Source organism: Podarcis muralis, chromosome 13 (assembly GCF_964188315.1).
Source record: "Podarcis muralis chromosome 13, rPodMur119.hap1.1, whole genome shotgun sequence".
NCBI classification, from domain to species: Eukaryota; Metazoa; Chordata; class Lepidosauria; order Squamata; family Lacertidae; genus Podarcis; species Podarcis muralis.
The window spans coordinates 39,856,150-39,879,316 of NC_135667.1; the positions used below are offsets into that span (position 1 = coordinate 39,856,150).

Sequence of the window (23,167 nt, forward strand, 5' to 3'; positions counted from 1 at the left end):
AAATGACAATGGGGGTGGAAGGGCTCCCCAGCAACAGACCAGCCATTAGGCCAGAGCCAGAGGTTAACTCTGGTGTTCTGGTGACTGAATTTTCTAATTGGGTCAAGACTTGCCCTCTTGTAAACGCCGTTGCTCAAGCCCCAACACAGGACCAAGGCCAGATTTATAAAACAGGAGATCATGACCCTAGCTCCTCACACAACACACATTCACTGCCATCACTCCTCTAGTCTTATATTTAGAGATGGCAAACTACTCCTATTTAACATATTACGGAAGCAAATGCCACAGTCTGGGGTTCCTTCTTTCTTCATACTGGAACATTGTACCATTTTTTTTTTTTGCTCTTGATCTCTCTTCCTAAATCTCTAAAATGGACACATTAGGGATATGCTACAGATGGAAGTGAGGGGCAGGTGGGGCTCATCAACCTGGGAAGGCAACCCATCTAGGAGAAGAAAAACTCTGATCCTAAACCTCTGTCGCCTTGCAGGATATATTCAGGAGAAGCAAAGACTGAGGAGTAAACCCTACACAAGTCTCTAGAGTAGAGTCCCTAAGATGGTTGGATGGCCTCTTTCCAGCAACTCCTGCATGCAAACTGGTGCCAGACATATTGCTCGGCTTTCCTTTGGACCACATCAGTGAGGCCAAGGGAGTCTTGTCATCTGGACCTCCATACACACTGCCCAGGTTTGCACCCCAGGGAGGTCACTTCGGTGCTGCTAACACAGTGGTTTGACTTCACCCCTGGAGGTGCACTCCATTGTCTCTTGAGACAAACAGGTGCCAACAACAATTACTAGCAGTAATTGACTACTATTAATGCTACTATTTCCGCAACAAGTGATCTGCCCAATGTTATTTTCGTGAGAAAAGCAAGCTAATCTACAGATGCAAAGGTCTCGTATAATAAATACACAGCTGATAAAAGAGGGCTTACTGGTATAGAATAGAGCTTCGTTTTTTAAAAAGGTGTGAGCTTTTGTTTCTGAAATGAGTACAAAACGTTGATGCATACCGTGTGTTCACAAGAACCTAGGTTAACCGAAGCAGGGGTGGATTATCACAAATCAGCTCAGAAAACCCTGCTGAAGTCGCTTTCGCTGCAAAATGTTAATTTGGTGGCAAAACTCAGCTTCCACTTACGAAACCATAAGGGTGTTTGCAAACCATTCACAGTATGTGACTATCACCCATAAACACAAATATGACTTAGCATTTCTTTCAGCTAAGGAGACAAGGAACAGTTGGGCTGAAGCCTTCTTCCTCCTGCCAGGAATGCAGTCAACTGCAAGCACTTCTGTTGACAGAACCTTTTGATTGCTACAGTACTTTTACAATTGATGGCGCTGGCGCACTTCCCAACATCCACGCCATTTGATGCTTAAAATAGACGGTGGGCGTGCAACCTGATTTAGCCAACCATGCAAGCTGGGCTCCTGCAAATGCTCTGGCTCAGCTGCTACAAGAATACATACACACACTTCATTCCCGAAATTAAATCTCTCAGACCTCCTGTAAGATGGCAATCAGCTCGCTTGGAAGCTGCTGGAGTTGGCTTGCTCTCATCAGCATAATAAAGATGTGTGACCTTCATTGGTGACCGGCACATAAATCCAGAAATGATTAGATGGGCGTTAAAATGTATGACTCAGGGCTTTTAAAGTTCTACTCTCCACCTTGCTCTCACCGATAGTGATAATATTTCTCAGCACTCCTCACCTTTAGCCCAGCTCATCTTAGAGGCTCACTTACCTACTTCTATAAACACACACTTATTAGCATCAACACTATGCTAGGTGCTGTACAGAGAGTCCTTAAGCGACTTGCCTCCTGCCCAAAAGAGATGCAATCTATCTTGAGCAACGAGGCAGAGGTTTCTTGGGGCTGGGATATTACTTATTTAAATCATTTATACAGAAGCTTTCCACTGGTCCTGAAAGCACTACAGTGGCTGCAAGTGAGATAGCGGGCTCAATTCAAGGTGTCAATACAATTCAAGTACAAAAAAAAAAACAGTGCTTCCTCCAGTGTCAATCAGTTTAGGTCCCAAGATTGGCAAGTAAAGCCTTTTTGGCAGGGCCACCAAGGGTGGTTCCTTGGTTGGTGTTGACTTGTGGCACAGTCTTATTGGAGCCAGTTCCCTGTTCCACTGGTGAGGTGTATCTTTGTCCCTCATTCTTAACATCCAGTTAGAACTTAGAAACAGCTCTGTTCACTCAGGCATTCAATAGATGATAGATACTGTTCTGCCAACTTTGGAACTGGGCTTGCCCACACTTCTGCTTGGCCTGTGCATAAGAAGCACAGGCCTGGGAGGTTTTCCCATTTGCCTTGCCACTTTCCCCGGGAAAACCCACTCTTTAGCGCTGAATCGGAGCAAATGTCAATCCACAGAAAAGCCAATAGACATCAAGAGTCGGTTTTCCCTGGGGAAAGCAGCAGGACAAGCGGAAGTCTGGATGAGCCCATTGTTAATTCAAAGAATCATAGAGTTGAAAGGTACCCCGAGGGTCATCTAGTCCAACCCCTTGTAATGCAATAATCTCAGCTAAAGCATCCATGACAGACAACCACACAACCTCTGTTTTAAAACCTCCAAGGAAGGAGAGCCCACAACCTACCGAGCGAGACTGTTCCAATGACAAACAGCTCTTGCTGTCAGAAAGTTGTCCCTGATGTGAGGGACCTGACTGTTTTGCATGTTTTTTATATATTTTAAATATGGTTTTACTTTTAATAGTATTGTTTTACCATTTTGACACCTGCTGCCCTGAACTTTTTTAGGAGGAACAGAAATAATGGTAATAATAATAATAATAATAATAATAATAATAATAATAATAATAGCTATTTTTCTAGAAAAAGAAGTACCAGAATGCACCATGAACACCTCCCTTGTTCTCTTATAATGGCAATGGTGCTCACCTTGAAAGATACTGGAACTGAGTCTAGCAAGTTCCAGTTGAAAAAACGCCCCGATTAATAATAATGATGCAGATCTAAAATTAAACTGGTAACTGTGAACCCGAGTTTGCAAGAGTGCTACCTCAGCCAAGAAAGGCTGAACTCGTATTTATCGATTAGAATTTTGACTTCTCCATGAGCTATATCGCAGGAGAAGGCTGGCATCGGGGAGGAGGAAAGAAAAGTGTTATTTTCCTTTCCTTCCCACCCTCCTGAAGATGCATGGATCTTGTTTCAGGCTGGCTGAACAGGTCCAAAACAGGACCACTCCATTTAGGGCCTAAGGTAAAGGTAAAGGTACCCCTGCCCGTACGGGCCAGTCTTGACAGACTCTAGGGTTGTGCGCTCATCTCACTCTATAGGCCGGGAGCCAGCGTGACAAGCTGCATCTGGCGAGCCAGCGCAGCACACGGAACGCCGTTTACCTTCCCGCTGGTAAGCGGTCCCTATTTATCTACTTGCACCCAGGGGTGCTTTCGAACTGCTAGGTTGGCAGGCGCTGGGACCGAACGACGGGAGTGCACTCCGCTGCGGGGATTCGAACCTCCGACCATGCGATCGGCAAGTCCTAGGTGCTGAGGTTTTACCCACAGCGCCACCCGCGTCCCTTATTTAGGGCCTAGTTCATATATAAAATAAAACCCATTGCTCTGCTCCTGGACTTCTCATTCCTCAGGAAAGCAGGAAGCATGCAACAGTGGTGTCAGAAAAGGAATGCCCAGGATACCTAAAGGATCAATTCTGCTCCTGAAGTTCTGCTGCGGAGGCCCATTTCCACATCCTGATGAAAGCGAAGGCACAAGAGCCTTCTCTGTGACCGTGCCAACCCTTGTTTTTAAAGCTGGTTCTACCTGCTTAAAGGTAAAGGGACCCCTGACCATTAAGTCCAGTCGTGACCGACTCTGGGGTTGCAGCGCTCATCTCGCTTTATTGGCCAAGGTAACCGGCATCCAGCTTCCAGGTCATGTGGCCAGCATGACAAAGCTGCTTCTGGCAAACCAGAGCAGCGCATGGAAACGCCCTTTACCGTCCCACCGGAGAGGTACCTATTTATCTACTTGCACTTTGACGTGCTTTCGAACTGCTAGGTTGGCAGAAGCAGGGACCGAGCAACGGGAACTTGCCCCGTCGTGGGGATTTGAACTGCCGACCTTCTGATCGGCAAGTCCTAGGCTCAGTGGTTTAACCCACAGTGCCACTCACGTCCCACAGCACCACACCTGCTTACCTGCCGCTTTTTACTACTGTTGCTACTTTATGCCGTTTCATTGTATTGTGCTGTATTTTGCTGCATTTTACTGTTAACTTGTATGATTTTACCATTGCTTACAAGTCTCTCTGAGCACAATGGAAATGCAAGGCAAACATTTCCTGTGGAGAGAAACTGCGAGCCGGTAAAGTGGCCAAGATGGAGCAACTAATAGCACTTCTGAGAGGTCAGAGTGGCCTGACAGCAATCCCAGCATCAGATGGAGGCCCTTGAAGGAAACCTGGAAAGCTCTCAAATGCAGCTGAAGCAGGACACGGCATAGTATCCTATTGAGAGGAGGCGAAAGCCTTGTTGAACTGAGCAGCCTGTGATTTGGAAACCCAGCTCAGAAGAAGCCTCAGTTGGGACGGGCCAAGGAGACATATTTCCCAGCTCTGCCACCTGGATTTTTTAACCCAAGTGGTGTGGGATTGAACCTGGGACAGTGCATAAGCAAAAATGTTCCCCTTCCAAAACAACGATATTTCTTTCTAGAACTCTCATAGCCGGCAGGGTACATCATCCCCCACTGCTGCACTGGACCATTGGCAGTTTAAAGTAGATTTGACGCAATTCGTGTATGCGTGTTTTTCACACCGTCCAAATAACATTGCTGTCATTCAAGGGCTCACCCACACTTCTGCCTTGTGCCGTGCCTAGAAGAAAGCATGTGTGCAAGCAGTTTTCCGCTTGACCCACACTTTCTAGGCATAGGTCGGAGTGGGTTTCCCCATGCCCCGCTCCTTTTCAAGGGAAACCCGCTCTTTAATGTTGATTCAGAGCCAACATCAATCTGCAGAAAATCCAACTGCCCTTTGCTCCGATTGAGTGCTAAAGAGCAGTTTTCCACAGGGGGAAGCAGCAGAACAAGAGGAAGTGTCGATAAGCCCGAGGAGCTGAGTTGTGCCCAACATTGTGGGGGCCTGTCGCACATGTGTGACATCACATAAATGTGACTTCACATGCAGCACCAGTGCACTGGACTCATCAGAGGGATGTCCCAGAGTGCTGGATGCGTGATGATGCACATCACACATGCAACTGGAGGTCGCCAACAGTCTGGAAGGCCAACCATCAGGAGTCTCCTCCAACCCCTCAACACTGAAGGGACCCAGCCCCTTGCCCAGAGATTTTGAGGGGGACAAAGACACCTTGACCCCCTGGAGTTAGCGCACCTGATAAGCCCTAAGTGACAGCCTGCACATTCCCTCCATTTAATTCAGATTTTCCCAATCTGCAGAGAGCGCAGAAAGATTCCACGTGCCCTACTTCTGCTCCAGAGGTGCTCCTTGGTGTGTTTATCAATGACACATGGGTTTTTTATTCTTTAACCTTTGTTTTGTACAAGTCTAATAGATAAGAAGGGACGCGGGTGGCACTGTGGGTTAAACTGCAGAGCCTAGGACTTGCCGATCAGAAGGTCGGCAGTTCGAATCCCTGTGATGGAGTGAGCTCCCGTTGCTCGGTCCCTGCTCCTGCCCACCTAGCAGTTCGAAAGCACATCAAAGTGCAAGTAGATAAATAGGTACCGCTCCTGTGGGAAGGTAAATGGCGTTTCCGTGCGCTCCTCTGGTTTACCAGAAGCGGCTTAGTCATGCTGGCCACATGACCCAGAAGCTGTACGCCGGCTTCCTTGGCCAATAAAGCAAGATGAGCACCGCAACCCCAGAGTCGGCCACGACTGGACCTAATGGCCAGGGGTCCTTTTACCTTTTATTAATAGATAAGAAAACTAATACCTCAAAAACAGAAATAGAAAATTGGCCACCCACACAGATAGACAAATACCTGTGCCGTAACGGAGCTCGGATTTCTGGAACTCAGGGAAGGTGGGGAAAATACTAAGTGAAGTTGGGGAAGGAACAACAACACACAGTGCAAATATATCCCATTAAACACCACCCGCTAGTGTGGACAGGAAGTATTGAGAGTTTAACTAAAAGTGCTCAGGTGTGGATGAACATGGACAAAAGCACACATGGAAAAATTAGATGTGTGCGACCCATGTGCACATCAGCACTCTGGTGTTTACGAAGTCCCAGAGTAGCGTTGCAGGCTTAGTACAGTCAAGGAAACAAGGCTGGGTCCGGCTGAGGAGCAATCTTGAGAGGCAAAGTGTTCCTCCAGCTGACAGGCAACAGGGAGATGGATTACACAGTTATTTTCCACACTGGTGTTAACTGCCTTGCTAGATACGATCTGGGTAGCTTATCAGAGATTCCATAGGTCACCGATGCAACATCGAGTCTAGCCACAAGTAAGCAGCTTTCTCCTAACCCAGTCTAACGTTATGAGGCCGGTCATGTGCCAGAGCCCAAGACATACAAATGGCCAACTGCCCCCTCTCCACACACACATTGTACCATTACCACTTTGTAAAAACAGGCAAGGCAGCTTGAAGGCAAGTTGCCCAGGAACGATTCCCTTTATTTAGGGTGTAAGAACTTTGGTTCTCCATACTTCCCTGGGTGTGTATCGAAATCTTTACAGCACCTACTTCAACCACAATTCACAATACGGATTAGATTTATTTCGGACAAAGAAATCAGCATTAGGATAAGCAAACGTTAGTATGGTGTATCAGTTACCAAAGAACATAACTACATCCAGGGCTTTTTTTTCCAGCCAGAACTCGATGGCACTCAATTCTGGCACCTCTCAGGTGAGCACCATTGCCATTATAAGAGAAGGTGTTCAGGGTGAGTTCTGGCAGCTCTTTTTAAAGGAAAAAATAGCACTGACTACATCTAAATTACTGCTTCTGACTAATAACCCAACTTTACAAATGTGTTTATTGTTTAAAATCACAGAGTATAAAAAGTACACGTGGTGACGCGGGGTTACATTCTCAGACCCTATGCATGTCAGCAGAGAACATATAAGCCCCATTCCACCATTCTACCCCCATTCTGCCCTCTTCCGGGTCCAAAAGGACCCACGCCTTGGTGACCGCACAACAATTGGATGCGACTAAAATGGCCACTGCCTGTAGAATCTGCAGGGAAATGTTGCAGTGTAGGGCTGCTGATTCCTGTTTCCGTGTGCTGCTCTGGTTCTCCAGAAGCGGCTTAGTCATGCTGGCCACATGACCCGGAAGCTGTACGCCAGCTCCCTCGGCCTATAGAGCAAGATGAGCGCCACAACCCCAGAGTCGGCCGCGACTGGACCTAATGGTCAGGGGTCCCTTTACCTTTACGGCTGCTGATGTTCCAGAATCCAGTGATTCCTCTGCATTCCATTCCACACCCCCGTCCATCAGTATTCTGTGGCGACTGAGCACACCAAGTCCTCCTTAATGAAATATTTTGGGGGTTCTGCCCTTAGGGATTTACCTATAGATTTCTGCAAACCTTGAGTTAGCCCACGTCTGCCATTACCTCCATCTTGTGGATGCCATAGTCTGAAGACCGAAAACGAGATGACGATGATGCCCGTTGTTGTTCACTTTTACAACATTCCGCAGAGCGAGAAATTGTACGGGTGTGCACACTCATTCATGGCCTTGGCTGTGGTTGCTTTTGCTTCTGTCTTGTAGCAGCTGGGCCCAGCTGGCTGCTTTCCCCTGATGGCAGACACACCTCACAGACACGAGACTTGGCTGGCAATCTTCTGCTCAGATGACAGTGCCTTCGCAGCCAATGGCAAAAGGTCTCCTCAGCACCAGTTTCTGTGCAGCTGCTGAATTCTGTTTCTGCCCTCTCTCTCCAACAGACTCAAAAGGCTGGCATTTCTCTCCACTCCAACAGGGCCTTTCCTCTTGACTTTCAGTCTCTTGGAATCTCCTAAGGATTTAGGCAGAGCTCTCTCCTTTCCTTCCCACCCGTAGCATTTTCCTGTCTCTGCACACAGGACTTGAGAGATGCTTTGCTTTTTACCCAGAGCAGCTCAATGCTCCAAGCAAGGAGGAGAAGAAAGGGCCCCTCTTTGTTTGTTTGTTAAAAATATATTTCTATACTGCTATTCATTTTTTAAAAAAAAAACCAGAGCTGTTTACAACAATTGCACATAAAACCATGCCATAAAAAAACATATTAAAACGTTAAAATCAGAAATTAGCAAACTATTGAGGGAAAATGCATGCACAAGCCTGACAGAATAGAAAAGTTTTCAGCAAGCATTTAGAAGTTGAAACAGAAGGTACCTGCTAAGTATCTATTAGCAGAGTATTCTACAATACCTAGAGAGAGAGAAATCACATTTTAAGTTGAGCCAGCTTCCCTGTTTCTGCAATTGATTTTTCTGCTATCATCTACTGTTAGCCACTCTGATGACAGCAGTGTCTGCTGAAGGTTGTGGGATAGAAATTAAACAAAAAAGCAAATAGGACAGAGGCTATGTCTTGCAGATTGACACAAAAAACTGGTCCTTCCAAATTATCTCAGCTCAGTCATGGAGATCATCTGCAGGATTCAAGTTGGCAAGGCTCATTTGAGAACGAGAAGCTAAACCTTTAGTGTCATGGGCCCAGTATTCCAAGACAACAAGAAAAAAAATATTCTCAACCAAACATACAAATAAATCCACAATAGTTACTAGCCAGCAAAGATTTCTACAAGCTTTTCCAAATTCCCCTACTTATTTATGGCCTAAGGGTGTGAGGAGGAGGAGAGAACCAAGGTTTTCTTGCCTGCTTGCTTGCAGGCAATTCTTACTTGGGGCAGGTTAATTGGGGTAAGTCAAAACTATCAAGTCTGCCTCCAACTTATGCAAGATACAGGAAACAAGTCCTCTTAAGTCCTGGGCTATGCTGAACTCCACCTCCTCATTCAGTGCAAGGCAGATATCTGAGCAGGGGAATGAGCAAGGAGACACCCTCCCAGGAACCTACAAATGTCTCCCTTGCTAGTGTCAGGTTTGATTATTTGCTGGAAAGCAAACAAGTTCTGCCTGCTGGGCCTCCATTAACATTCCCAGCTGGTGTCATTAGTTGACACCTACATAAGAAGGCACTCATTTTTCACTGGCGCAGCAGCAACACAACCAAACTCCCCCTTCCTCTCAATTTTTGTTTTGTTTTGTTTCTGGATTCAAATACACAGATAGATAGATAGATAGATAGATAGATAGATAGATAGATAGATAGATAAAAGTACAGTTAGAATACTGCAGGTTATTCTACTGGCATCGGTGATATTCAGATGCAGTTCCAGATAGGCAGAGGAGAAAGTAGAATCTGGAAGAGAAAGTGGAACCTGGGGCATCTGTAGGTAATTGCCCAGTGTATGCTGCTGCTCTGCCAGGCCTTGGGACAAACAGAAGGCACCCTTGAAGATAACTGATGAGCAATAGGAGGACAAGGAACAAGGGGAAGCAGAAAGGACAAAAGCTCAGAGATTAGCATGGTTAGGGATCCCACAACCGATCAGAAGACTCTCAACCCATCTCTATTTCTCCATGGGAGAAGTACAAAGGTGTAGTAGTAGCTATCCCAGCCTCCTGCAACCTGCTACCTGCACAGATGTTTTGGGCTACAACTCCTACCATCCCCAGTCTGGAGGTCACCTTGTTGGAGAAGGCTGGGCTAGTGCGTTGGATAGACAGCGAGACCAGTGTTCAAAACCTCACTCCAAGACAAAGTTTACTCGGTGACCTTGAGCTGGTTGCACTCATGTTAACCTCTCTCGCAGGATACAAGGGAATAACACTGTACAGTATGCCATCCTGAACTCTCTATAACAGGAACAAAAATTAGATAGATATGAACTACTTAGATTTTGTTTGTTTAAAAAATGTAAAGTAGTAAAAAAATGGTTTAATAAACCATTGCTAATCTTAACATATACTTTAGATTTACAAAGCACTCTTACAGATAGGGGCAAACAGAAAGAGCTGTTGGGAGATGGTATTATTTAGGTGAAGCTATGTATAGGAATAAGGGACGCGGGTGGCGCTGTGGGTAAAAGCCTCAGCGCCTAGGGCTTGCCGATCGAAAGATTGGCGGTTCGAATCCCCACGGCGGGGTGCGCTCCCGTTGCTCGGTCCCAGCGCCTGCCAACCTAGCAGTTCGAAAGCACTCCCGGGTGCAAGTAGATAAATAGGGACCGCTTACAAGTGGGAAGGTAAACGGCGTTTCCGTGTGTGGCTCTGGCTCGCCAGATGTGACCCGGAAGTGTCTCCGGACAGCGCTGGCCCCTGGCCTCTTGAGTGAGATGGGCGCACAACCCTAGAGTCTGTCAAGACTGGCCCGTACGGGCAGGGGTACCTTTACCTTTTATGTATAGGAATAGGGACACAGGTGTCGCTGTGGTCTAAACCACTGAGCCTAGGGCTTGGCGATCGGAAGGTTGGCAGTTCGAATCCCCGCAACAGGGTGAGCTCCCGTTGCTCGGTCCCTGCTCCTGCCAACCTAGCAGTTCAAAAGCACGTCAAAGTGCAAGTAGATAAATAAGTACGTCTCCAGCAGGAAGGTAAGAGGCGTTTCCATGCGCTGCTCTGGTTTCGCCAGAAGCAGCTTAGTCATGCTGGCCACATGACCTGGGAAAACTGTCTGCGGACAAACATCGGCTCCCTCGGCCAGTAAAGCAAGATGAGCGCCACAACCCCAGAGTTGTTTGTGACTGGACTAAACTGTCAGGGGTCCTTTACCTTTTTTACCTTTGTGTATAGGAAATGAGAGGAGATTGGATGAGTAGGCAGAACTGGTGGTGAAGCACAATCAGCCTTGGAACTTCTGCCTTACAGACTCTTAGGAACACAGGAACGTGCCTTATACCAGCTCACACCATTGGTCCATCTAGCTCAGTACTGTCCACAGTGATTGGCGGTGGCTTTCTGTTATGCTTATTGTTTGTTATGTTTGCATTTAATGAGGGTGATTTCTGTATTGGGGAGGTGGGGGGGTTATGTTATGTTGTAAATAAAATTTCCAATAATAAACTAACTAACTAACTAACTAACTAACTAACTAAAATAGGGCAAGTGTGGCAAGGAGGTAATTCAATAAGGCACCAGGATATTATTTGTTAATGTGGAATGTGCGATTAGCAAAACCAGAAGATGCCAATGCCAGCCTTACTCAGCACCTCCAAAGCTTCCCCAAGCAGCACAACTCAACGCCATTCCTGATTAAAAGGAGTAATCGCTAATTGAGCATCTCTTAGCAGCAGTGGGTTGCGCTTTTCAAGCCATCTGGAGATAGTAACGAGCTTTTTCCTCTCCTTTCCCTTCCCTACCAGTCACGCCGTTTTAATGTGATTAGCATTCCAGTGATGTTCTCTCTGAACAGCACACTTAATACCGCTTTAGACTCTGACAGAGAGGAAAGCAGCAGAGTGCCTTATCAGTGGTGACTCAGTTGATAATTTTTCCTCACCCGCCCTTCCTGGCTTCTCTTTCACACTTGCTTTTTGTCTCTTGAAGCACTGCCATGCAGACAAAACTCACATGACAATCTTCCTTGCAGGAAGCTTCCCAATTTTTTCCTATGCTCTTTTTTTTTTTAAGGGCAGTGACTGAAATTTCCAGACTCCTTGTTCTCCTTACCCTCTTCGGCATCAACAGATGTAGAGTGTCCAGATCAAGGGAATTAATAGTACCACTCTATTCTGCCTTAGTCAGAACCACACTTGGAATACAGTAGAATTTCGGTTGTCAAATGTAATCCACTCCAGAAGACCGTTCAAATTCCAAAACGTTTGACAACCGAGGCGCAATTGCCGGTTGGCAAAATCCATCGAAAAAATGGAGAAACTGGAAGCATTCACTTCTGGGTTGTCGGCGTTCAAAAGCCAAAGCGTTTGACTTCCGAAGCGTTCAACAACCAAGGTTCCACTGTACTGTGTCCAGTTCTGGGCACCACAATTTAAGAAGGATGTTGACAAGCTGGAACGTGTGCAGAGGGCAACCAAGGGTCTGGAAATTAAGCCTTTTGAGGAGCATTTGAAGGAGCTGGGTATGTTTAGCCTGGAAAAGAGGAAACTGGGAGGAGATATGATAGCCATCTTCAAATATCTTAAGGGCTGTCACACGGAGGAGGGAGCATGCTTGTTTTCTCCTGCTCTGGAGGGTAGGATTCGAACCAATGGCTTCAAGTTGCAAGAAAGGAGATTCCAACTAAACATTCGGGAAAAACTTTCTGACATTAAGAGATGTTCAGCAGTGGAACAGACTCCCACGAGAGGTGGTGGACTCTCCTTCATTGGAGGTCTTTAAGCAGAGGTTGGATGGCCATCTGTCATGGACGCTTTAGCTGAGATTCCTGCATTGCAGGGGTTGGACTAGATGACCCTCGGGGTCCCTTCCAACTCTAAGGTTCTATGATTCTATGATCCACATGTAAAAAGAGTTGTTCTTGTTGCATACCCACAACATCTTGTATATGGCTAACAGAATTCAAGGTTAAGCTCCTCTTGAGAATTTTGTACAACGGTGTGCAAGGAACTTACAAACTTCCATCAACCTCCTTGTGAATGCCCAGGAATGAACAAGGTACTTCCAGACAGTGTTACTTTTACTAGTTTAGAGCAATATTCTTCTCAGGAGTTGCCAGCTTACAAATACCATTATAAATAAGACTAAATAGCTAAACAAACGATGCTATCACTTTGGAGTTCAGAGTATTCTGAAAACACAAAAGATCTGAAGGTCATCTAGTAAAATGAAAAGGCTTGTTTTGCAGAACAAATACATTGAAAAAGCCACTTCTTCAAAAGAGCAGACACACGATGCTTTGAATCCATACGATGCTATGAATGTAGAAACATATTTTTAAAAGATTAGATAAATGCACTGAATTCAGGTCTATCAACGCTTATTAACCATGGCAGATAGAAGTGCAACTATATGCAGGGGTGGGTTAACAGTCAATGGATAGTGCAGTCATGCCCAATTGCTAACATCTGGACTAATCAGAACTTAGGCTGCTGATCTAGATATTTGTAGTAACCAAGAACCAAAATGATGGCACTGGTACTTTGAGCTGCAGCATCACTTGTGAGATTTCCTGTCCATTCTGTTATCGACAAAAACCACTAAACGTCTCTCAACAATGCTATTATGGAGACTGGGAGAGACTCCACCCCAAAATGCCACCATGCAAAACAGGAATTGACTGGGGTGGGGGTGGAGAACAACCATAGCACTACGAAGTCCCAGTGCATGAAGACAAAAATGAAGCAGCAAGAGGGATCCAACAGCTGCAAAAAGTATTCTCACACACAAAACCACAAACAGCTGTGAAGGAATCTGCTAAGTCCAAGAGCCCTTCTGACCCACCCACCCCCACCCGTTATTTATAATAATAATAATAATAATAATAATAATAATAATAATAATAATAATAATAATAATTTATTATTTATACCCCGCCCATCTGCCTGGGCTTCCCCAGCCACTCTGGGCGGCTTCCAAAAAAATATATATTAAAATACTGTACTACATCAAACATTAAAAGCTTCCCTAAACAGGGCTGCCTTCAGATGTCTTCTAAAAGTCTGGTAGTTGTTGTTCTCTTTGACATCTGGTGGGAGGGCATTCCACAGGGAGGGCGCCACTACCGAGAAGGCCCTCTGCCTGGTTCCCTGTAACTTGGCTTCTCGCAGTGAGGGAACCGCCAGAAGGCCCTCGGTGTTGGACCTCAGTGTCCGGGTAGAACAGTGGGGGTGGAGATGCTCCTTCAGCTATGGGACTCAGCTACCGTTTGTTGGCTTCAAGAGCCACTCCTTGTTCAAGCTACAAACCATCAATTCCCCATCTCAACCAGCATTTTCTGTGATCAATGGAGTTCAACTGACAGCTGCCACAGCAAAATATTCAAATGTGAGATCAAAAACTTAAATAAATTCAGTGCTTATTTCCAAAGATGTACTCTATAAATGGAGCAAAGTATGCTGCTGTTTCATTTTTCTTAGGAAAACATCAGCAAGAAAGATCTTTTGCTTTAAGAATTAGCCCACATTCATCCATAATTTCACAAGCAACCATACTTATGGAACCTTGCTTGCAACAATATCAGTCCAAATTAATGTTTCTGAACCTGGCAATGATGCAAATTGATTTTATAAGAGGCGTACAAAAGGCCACAGTGCTTGGAGGCTGTAGGTTCATGGATATTTGGAGTGTTAGGATAACAGTAAAGAGTTCCACTAGCCACAAGCAAGGAGGCTCCTCATTGAATTATGAGGTCAGCATTAATCTCCCAAAGTGGCCTTAGATGAACTGCTCTCTCTGAGCCACAGCCATCCAGCCTAACACAGGAATAATATTTATTTTAAAAAACATTTTATACCGTTTCCAAATGTTCAAAGGAGCTCACAAAACTCAAATACCAGCAATACAAAATAAAAATGTATTTTAAGAAAATTTAAAAAGCAATACAGGCAGCTTCTCAAGACACACAGACTAGGGCCTGATTTGCTTGCCCCAACTGGCACCTGGGCTGAAAATGGGAGAATCAATCCCGTATATATAGATGGATCTGGGGTTGCAAAGGGCTTTTAAGGTCAAAATCAGGACCTTTAATTAGACCTCAAAGCATACAGGCAGCCAGTGCAATTGGCACAGAACATATGCAATATACTCTCTGCACCAGGAAGTAGCCTCCAAGGAGAGATCAAGGTCAGCTTCAGATTTCGTGTATTATAGTTGTTGGCCCTAGAAGTTACACAAGTATGCACTGGCAAGGTGAGGTAATCTTTATCCTGGAAAGACCAGAACCTACCTAAGAGGTACAGTGAGCATGACACTCCCTCCTGATCAGGGACACTAAAAGGTGGGCACAGGTGTACGAGGCCCACAGCCCAAGACTCTGAACTTTCATTGTTAAAAAATAAGTCTCTGGCCCTCCTAGAAAGAAAGTTATGGAACAAAATGTGCAGGTACCTTTCAAAGTGATTTCTGCGAGATGAGGCAGCCTGGCTGTTTTTGGCTTTCGGTATTTTTAGCCAGTAAGTGAAGCCAGTACTGTAACTGACAATGGAGTTATTTGGACACTAAGTGATGGGAATCCCTGAGGTCCTACACAGCTGCCTGTCCTCTTTAGTGCATTTTCCCTACTTCTGTCTTATTTTCTTGTGGAATCTATGTGGCTTGTCCTTCCTCCCCCCCCCCCCCCCCAGCAATCAGGATGCATCTTTCCCAGTTCATTCAAGATCTTGCAGGATCAAAGGAATAGTCTAAAAAGACTGGCCGTGTATAAGCTGATGGGATGAATGTATCTACACAGGGCTTTGTCTCTGGGCCCCCAGAGAAAACATTAACAGTCATAGGGTCAGTGTGTCCATCACAGACAAGCAACAAGATGCACCCATGAGACTCTTAATCTCAAGGTTGTGGGTTCGAGCCCCACTTTGGGCAAAAGATTCATGAACTGCAGGGGGTGGGACTAGATGACCCTCACGGTCCCTTCCAACTCTACAGTTCTATGATTCTATGTCTTTCTTATAACTTATGTCGGATGAATACTCCTGCAGCAGAACAGAACTGCTTAAAGAAGGAATGTTACATTATTGGACAATCCATTATAAACCCCACTCCTAATACAGGGCATTAAGATCAAAAGAAGAGCACTGCTGGATCATATCAATGGCTCATCTAATCCAGCATCCTGTTAACACAGTGGCCAACAAGATGTCTAGTTGTGATTCTCAGCAACTGGTATACAGTTGTACCTTGGATCCTGAACGCCTTGGTACTCAGATGTTTTGGCTCCCGAACACCGCAAACCCGGAAGTGAGTGTTCCAGTTTGTGAACCATTTTTTGGAACCCGAACATCCAACAGGGCTTCCACAGCTTCTGATTGGCTGCAGGAGCTTCCTGCAGCCAATCAGAAGCCATGCTTTGGTTTCTGAATGTTTTGGAAGTCAAATGGACTTCAACTTCCAAGGTATGACTGTACTGTGGAAGCAGAATATAGTCACCACACCTGGTAGCCTCTGACTGCCTTACCTTCCATGAATCTGTCTAACCCTCTTTTAAAGTGTTCCAAGTTGGTGGCCTTTCCTACATACCGAGGCAGCAAATTCCATAGTTTCATTATGTGCTATGTGAAAAAGTATTTGATACTGATACTTTAATTGTGATTCAAGCCATATTACTAGGGAATTACTGTGAACTTCTGCTGTTCATTCAATGATGGCTGCAAAGGAATTGTCCTAGTGCATTATACCCTATATGCCAGAGCTTGTTCCTTCACCCTTAATGGCAGTGGCGTTTAAGTACCTAGCAACACCACTGCCATTAAAGGTGAAGGAATGTTATGTTCTGACATATGGGGCATAATGCACTCTGGACATTTGCAAATGTATGTTAATGTAAAAAACAGTTTTTTGGCAAATTAAGATAGCAAGTGGGTAGGGACTCATCTGCACTGAACTTTATGGTTGATCTGTAAGCAAGGAGTGAAAGGGGCAAAGGATCTGGGGCTCATCAATACCCCAATTCAATGCTACCCCAAGTATACCTCACTGTGGCTTGTACAAGTTAAAAGATCAGGAACCCAAAGCCATGAAAACTATTAATGCAGAGCCTTAAGAGGAAGAGTACCATTTTGTCTGAATGGCCCTCTTGAGGACAACCCAAAACACCCTTTCTAGCAAGAAGGGTGCCTTCCAAATCTTTCTCCAGCTTTCTTTCTCCGGCTGAAGAGAACTGGACCCACAAGCTTTCTGAAAAGGGGCTGAGCCCCCCAGTGATTTATTTTTCTACAGGAATCAAGGCAGCTCTTGTGGACACAGCAAAAGCCTTGAGTCCAGTGTAGAAAGCATCTCTGTCACCTTTCTCAGTAACCTCTCTGTGCACCCTCTGCAACACACCCTCTTTTCCTGCATACAAGCACTTTCCTGTATTTAGGTAAAGCGCGGGGGGGGGGGGGTGTTTCCACAGCTAAGGCCTCACTGTTTACAGCTTGTCTGTTCTTTATCCAGCTTTCTTGGAAGCTGTTGCCCACGAACTCCCTCCTGACCTGTTTTTACAAAGGAGGCTGTGAAAGAGAGATGGCCCAAGGGTGCCTCATACAAGGCGGCTGCTTGCAAGGTTGACGAGTCTGGCACGTTATGAAGACATGAACATAGCCTCCAATATACTGCCGATGAAATAGTGACATACTTGTTAGTACCCTTTTCCTGAAATCAAAGATTAGCGTCTGGGTGCTCCACCCACCCACCCCCACCAATATTAAACAGTGCTGAAGACTCTACTCCGCCTAAGGTACATACTATTCATTTCCACTGCAACGAAAGGCACTCGTTGCTAAAATATACTAGGAAAACAGAAACTGGCTTACCCTACGCTAACAGTTTCAAAATACAGACCTCAGCTTTACAGTTCATTTGCATGCATTTGCACATGTGTGTACACTAGACACAAGGTACACCCATTTCCCATTGAAGATAACCACGTTCTAGGGAACCTGGAGCAGGATCTGAACTGCAAAAAGGGACCACTCTTAGCAACTTGCATTGACACATTTTAATGGACCATTTGCCAAAGACATCAGCTGACTAATAGTGATCTCATAACACCACAACGATTTCACCGTTTTGCCTTCTTATCTCTTCCCTTTCCTTCTTTTTGTTAGCCAGCTAGCTTGATAAAGAATTCTGGGGAACTTGAAAAATTACAAACTATTCTGTAACATTTTGGTTGCCCTTATAAAGGTTTTGGACTGACAGAGATGTTGGAATTTTTCATATGGGTCAACATGGCTGCTATTACTTTTTACAAGAGGCAGTTTGAGGACACACATAAATTCTTTCCAACATATGGGAACGAAACCACAAGCCCATTTTGCTTCCTCCTGTCCAAAGCACAGATTTTGCTATTTTTACCATGCCACCTTTATTGGACCTTGACATTTGATTGGTCTTCTCAAATGTCGTCTTCTTCTTCTTCTTCTTCTTCTTCTTCTTCTTATTATTATTATTATTATTATTATTATTTTATATCCCGCCCTTACTCCCAAGAGAGCCTGGGCAGCAAGCATGCAAGTGAAAAAATCAATTAAAACATTTTAAAAACAATGCCAATACAGAGGCAGAAAGATGTCTCCTTAAAAGGCTTGTTTTACAAGTGAAGGATAGCAAAAATCTCTTCACCCACCACATTTTCTATGACACCTTTGGTTTATTTCCCCATTTCCCATGCCCTACTGAATCCTAGCCTGTAACTAAGCTTAAGGACATGTAACTAAAACAATCACATATTCATTCATCAAACATTAAAAACTTCCCTAAACAGGACTGCCTTCAGATGTCTTCTAAAAGTCAGATAGCTGTTTATTTCCTTGACATCTGATGGGAGGGCATTTCACAGGGTGGGCACCGCTACCAAGAAGACCCTCTGTCTGGTTCCCTGCAACCTCACTTCTCGCAGTGAGGGAACCGCCAGAAGGCCCTCGGAGCTGGACCTCAGTGTCTGGGCTGAACGATGGGGGTAGAGACGCTCCTTCAGGTATACTGGGCCGAGGCCCTCAACTCTCTGGTAGCTGGAAAGACAATAGCTAAAGTTGATTTGAGGTGTGAGCCAGAAGCTAGAGGAGGCTGCAGGCTTGGCAGCTGAGAAACAGACTCATGCCTGATTTCTGGTAGAATCCAAGGGTATAGGAGAAGCAAGACCCTCTGGGGTGTTAATGCTGTGAGCCCCTCCATCGTAGACTTTGGTTGTATATGTAAATAAACTATATATCATAAAGACACCACAGTCTCCACTGTCCCTCATTCCAGAAAAAAATGAACCCTGGGTAAGCACCTGGAACCCATGGAATCTTGAACCACTCAGAAATTGGGGTGGCATGCAACAGTACAGTGGTACCTCGGATAACAGACGCTTCAGGTTACAGACGCTTCAGGTTACAGACTCTGCTAACCCAGAAATAGTACCTCGGGTTAAGAACTTTGCTTCAGGATGAGAACAGAAATTGCGCAGCAACAGCGGGAGGCCCCATTAGCTAAAGTGGTACCTCAGGTTAAGAACGGTTTTAGGTTAAGAACAGACTTCCAGAACGAATTAAGTTCTTAACCCGAGGTACCACTGTATATATCAAACAGGTTCACTGGGAGTGAAGCAGCTGACAAGTTCAGCCTAACAAGATCCTTACAGTAATCCCCCCCAACTCCATACTCTTTGGTCTAAGCCAACATTTCCCTGAGGTCTCCAGACATCCCTGAACTGAAATCTTCTCTTTACTCTAGTGGAGATTAATCCAGCTGCCCTTTAATCTCTGATTTAAAACTCTTTTATAATGATGTTGAAAAATAAGGCCCCAGAAGAGGTTTCTAATACCTCTTGAAAATTTGGAGCCGAGCCATTTATTTCTTAAAAATTATTTCTGCACGCTTAGCCGTGGGCTGAAACACAGCATTCAAGAACGTCCAAAAACCATCAAGCCTTTCACTGGAGGAATCATGAAAAGAAATAAGTACTTCTTCTTTAGGTCATACAAATTGATTAAGAGGACTAAAGGGTACCAAAAGACCACCAGTTCCAACCAGCACATTGGTGGCCCAGTACAGACGAAGAAATTGACGATTACAGCATTCATTTATATAGAGCCGCTAACGTATGGCACTTTTGTGATTAGCAAAAGAGACTGTTCTCTGTCTCAAGGAGTTTTCAGTTCAATATGTGAAAATGGAGGAAAAAAAGAAAGAGAAAGGCAAGGATAATAAATGCTTAAGGTGACCAAAGGCATCTACACATTCAGAGACTTCCATTTTAGTTGGGGGTGAAAGTTGTGGGATGAACAAGGTCTTCATGGAAGAAATGGGTTTTAAGAAGGGAGACAAACACAGACCAGCAGTGCCATCGCAAGCCTATTCCTGGGGTCGGGCATATCACAGCAAGTTTCTAAGGCTGTTTGGATCTACAGAAGATTACATTGCAAATGTCAGTACGTTATAAGAGCTTTCCTTGGCATTTTTTTTTTTTTTTGTATAATTCATAAACTATCCAGAAATGTAAGTGTTTTTGAGGAATTCTTGAATGTAATTTAAAATACCAGAGTGGTGAGCTGTGTAGGTGTAACTGCCCTCCACAAATATCATGGCAAGTGGAGAGGACTGGGGTGCCTCTCTAAGATAAAGCAACCATCTACCGTAAATCAAGACAGGCCAACTTTTCATAGGCTTTGGGAGGGAAGAGGGAGGACTCTAGGCCCTGTCAGAGCACTCGCGCCTCCTTTCCAAAACTGATTGCCTCCTTACCTTGCTTTCAGAAGGCAGCAGGAGGGCGGTGGGGGGGGGCATCAAAGGCTGCAAAAAAGGGCCTTGAAGGCCATATGCAGCCCTTGGGTCATGCTTTGGACCACCCTGATCTAGATAGATATGAAAGTAAAAGTAAGAAAATAAATAAATGTGGGTGTCGTGTTACAGATACGGTCGAAGGACACCAAACCTTCCCACAAGTTCATTGCTATACTGCAGTTGGGGCTCAAAGGCCCAAATCTGCCCCTAGAGAATGTCAAGGTTTGACCTGCCTTTTTCCTGGTTTGTTTGTTTTTTAAATCTTTCCCAAATACTGTAAAATGCTGCCTCCAGGCAGCACACAGTCAATCTTTTGTGTTGATTAAATATTTCAACAGTTCAAATGAATGCAAAATAACTGCTCTCTGGACTAAAAAAAAAAAAAAAAGCTAACATTTTCTCTTCCCTACCTCCTTTCTCTCTGAACACTTTCTGTCTCTCAAGGAGCAGAGGAGAGCTGTGTAAACTAACAGAGGTCAGATATTAAGGGTAGGGTGGGGGGTTATACCACAGGGGTGGAGGTTCAGAAAGCATCGTCTTATTACAGTATTACTTTAAACAGGAGAAAGGGCAAGCCATCAGTAGATTGCTGAAGTCAAAATAGTGCAGTAGTTCCCTTTAATCTCTTTTTAAGAAAAAGAGGGGAAAGTTAAAGTTTTACTACGCTACCATGAAATGTCCAAAATACAGACATTGCAGTAACTTGCCACAAACTGATGTTTTTAAGATAAGAGTTCCCAAGCAGATTTATCTGAAATTCATGCATCTGATGAATTGGACTCTAGACCACAAAAGCTGCCATAATAAATAGGTTAGTCTTTAATGTTGTACAAGATTCTCTGTTGTTTTTGCTGCCACAGACTAGCAAAGCTACTCCTGTGGAAGCTCTGCCGGAACAGTCTCTATGCGGAAGCACAAACCTGGAGAACCAAATTGACACAATCGTGGCAGCAGGTTGACGCCTTTTCAAACCAAACAGAACTAGCTAAATGGCAAGGGCCATTGAAAGGGTAGGAATCAGAATTTACAACAGTGGCACCCCCTACAAATTGGCCAAGGCATGGAGGAAAACCAGAGCTGTAAGAGGTCAGTTTAGTTCCTCCAATATCATTCACTCTGAAAAAGCTGCAAAATAAGCTTTGCAATAATTGAGCTTCTCCCCATCCCCATGCCACTAAAATTACTGAGGGTGCCACGAGAAGAGAGTTTCTTGTGGAATCTGTACTGCTCATGCACATGTGGTTTTGGGGTTTGTTTGGTTTTTTGCAACACTACACATTGTCAATGTCAAACTGCCAGCCAGTACTTAAAAAACCCAGTATTGCTCTAAACACAGAAAATACAATAAGTAAAAATAATTCACTGTTCACTCACAATCACTGCAGGTGTGAAAGCCCATTAGCACTTTGTGTGTGTGGTGCTGGTGGTGACTGATAACATTTCAGTGGTCGCCTCTATCCAGAGGAACCGCAATGAATATCCATGACTGAAAGAATGGGAATGTATGGAAGCTAATGTGTGAAACATGCATGCTGGAAAATCAAATCTCTATCTGGAATCATTCTAATTTTATTGGGAGCACTTGAGATGCACCTGATTAGAAAGAAAGCAAATCTGCTTAAAGGTATATAAGGTTCGGGACGCGGGTGGCGCTGTGGGTAAAAGCCTCAGCGCCTAGGGCTTGACGATTGAAAGGTCGGCGGTTCGAATCCCCGCGGCGGGGTGCACTCCCGTTGTTCGGTCCCAGCGCCTGCCAACCTAGCAGTTCGAAAGCAACCCCGGGTGCAAGTAGATAAATAGGGACCGCTTACTAGCGGGAAGGTAAACGGTGTTTCTGTGTGCGGCTCTGGCTCGCCACAGCAGCGATGTCACGCTGGCCACGTGACCCGGAAGTGTCTCCAGACAGCGCTGGCCCCCGGCCTCTTGAGTGAGATGGGCGCACAACCCTAGAGTCTGTCAAGACTGGCCCTTACAGGCAGGGGTACCTTTACCTTTTTATATAAGGTTCAGGGATGCGGGTGGCACTGTGGGTTAAACCACAGAGCCTAGGACTTGCCGATCAGAAGGTCGGCGGTTCAAATCCCCACTATCGGGTGAGCTCCCATTGCTCGTTCCCTGCTCCTGCCAACCTAGCAGTTCTAAAGCACCTCAAAGTGCAAGTAGATAAACAGGTACCGCTCCAGCGGGAAGGTAAACGGTGTTTCTGTGTGCTGCTCTGGTTTGCCAGAAGCGGCTTAGTCATGCTGGACACATGACCCGGAAGCTGTACGCCGGCTCCCTCGGCCAATAAAGCGAGATCATAGAATCATAGAGTTGGAATAGACCACAAGGGCCATCGAGTCCAACCCCCTGCCAAGCAGGAAACACCATCAGAGCACTCCTGACATATGGTTGTCAAGCCTCTGCTTAAAGACCTCCAAAGAAGGAGACTCCACCACACTCCCTGGCAGCAAATTCCACTGTCGAACAGCTCTTACTGTCAGGAAGTTCTTCCTAATGTTTAGGTGGAATCTTCTTTCTTGTAGTTTGGATCCATTGCTCCGTGTCCGCTTCTCTGGAGCAGCAGAAAACAACCTTTCTCCCTCCTCTATGTGACATCCTTTTATATATTTGAACATGGCTATCATATCACCCCTTAACCTCCTCTTCTCCAGGCTAAACATGCCCAGCTCCCTTAGCCGTTCCTCATAAGGCATCGTTTCCAGGCCTTTGACCATTTTGGTTGCCCTCCTCTGGACACGTTCCAGTTTGTCAGTGTCCTTCTTGAACTGT

At 45.2% G+C, this 23,167-nt stretch overlaps 1 protein-coding gene across 2 annotated transcripts in view; it reads right to left on the bottom strand.

The window, feature by feature from the left end:
* ZNF385C (zinc finger protein 385C) overlaps positions 1-23,167 on the bottom strand; it is a 167,941-nt gene that overhangs the window by 128,960 nt on the left and 15,814 nt on the right. The window contains exon 1 of one of the 2 annotated variants that reach the window (XM_077917438.1): positions 7,597-8,016. The exons of the other annotated variant lie outside the window; for it this stretch is intronic. The gene's annotated coding sequence lies outside the window, so the exon portion shown is untranslated. Of the gene's footprint in view, positions 1-7,596; positions 8,017-23,167 lie in introns of those variants that run through there. 2 annotated transcript variants of the gene reach the window in all.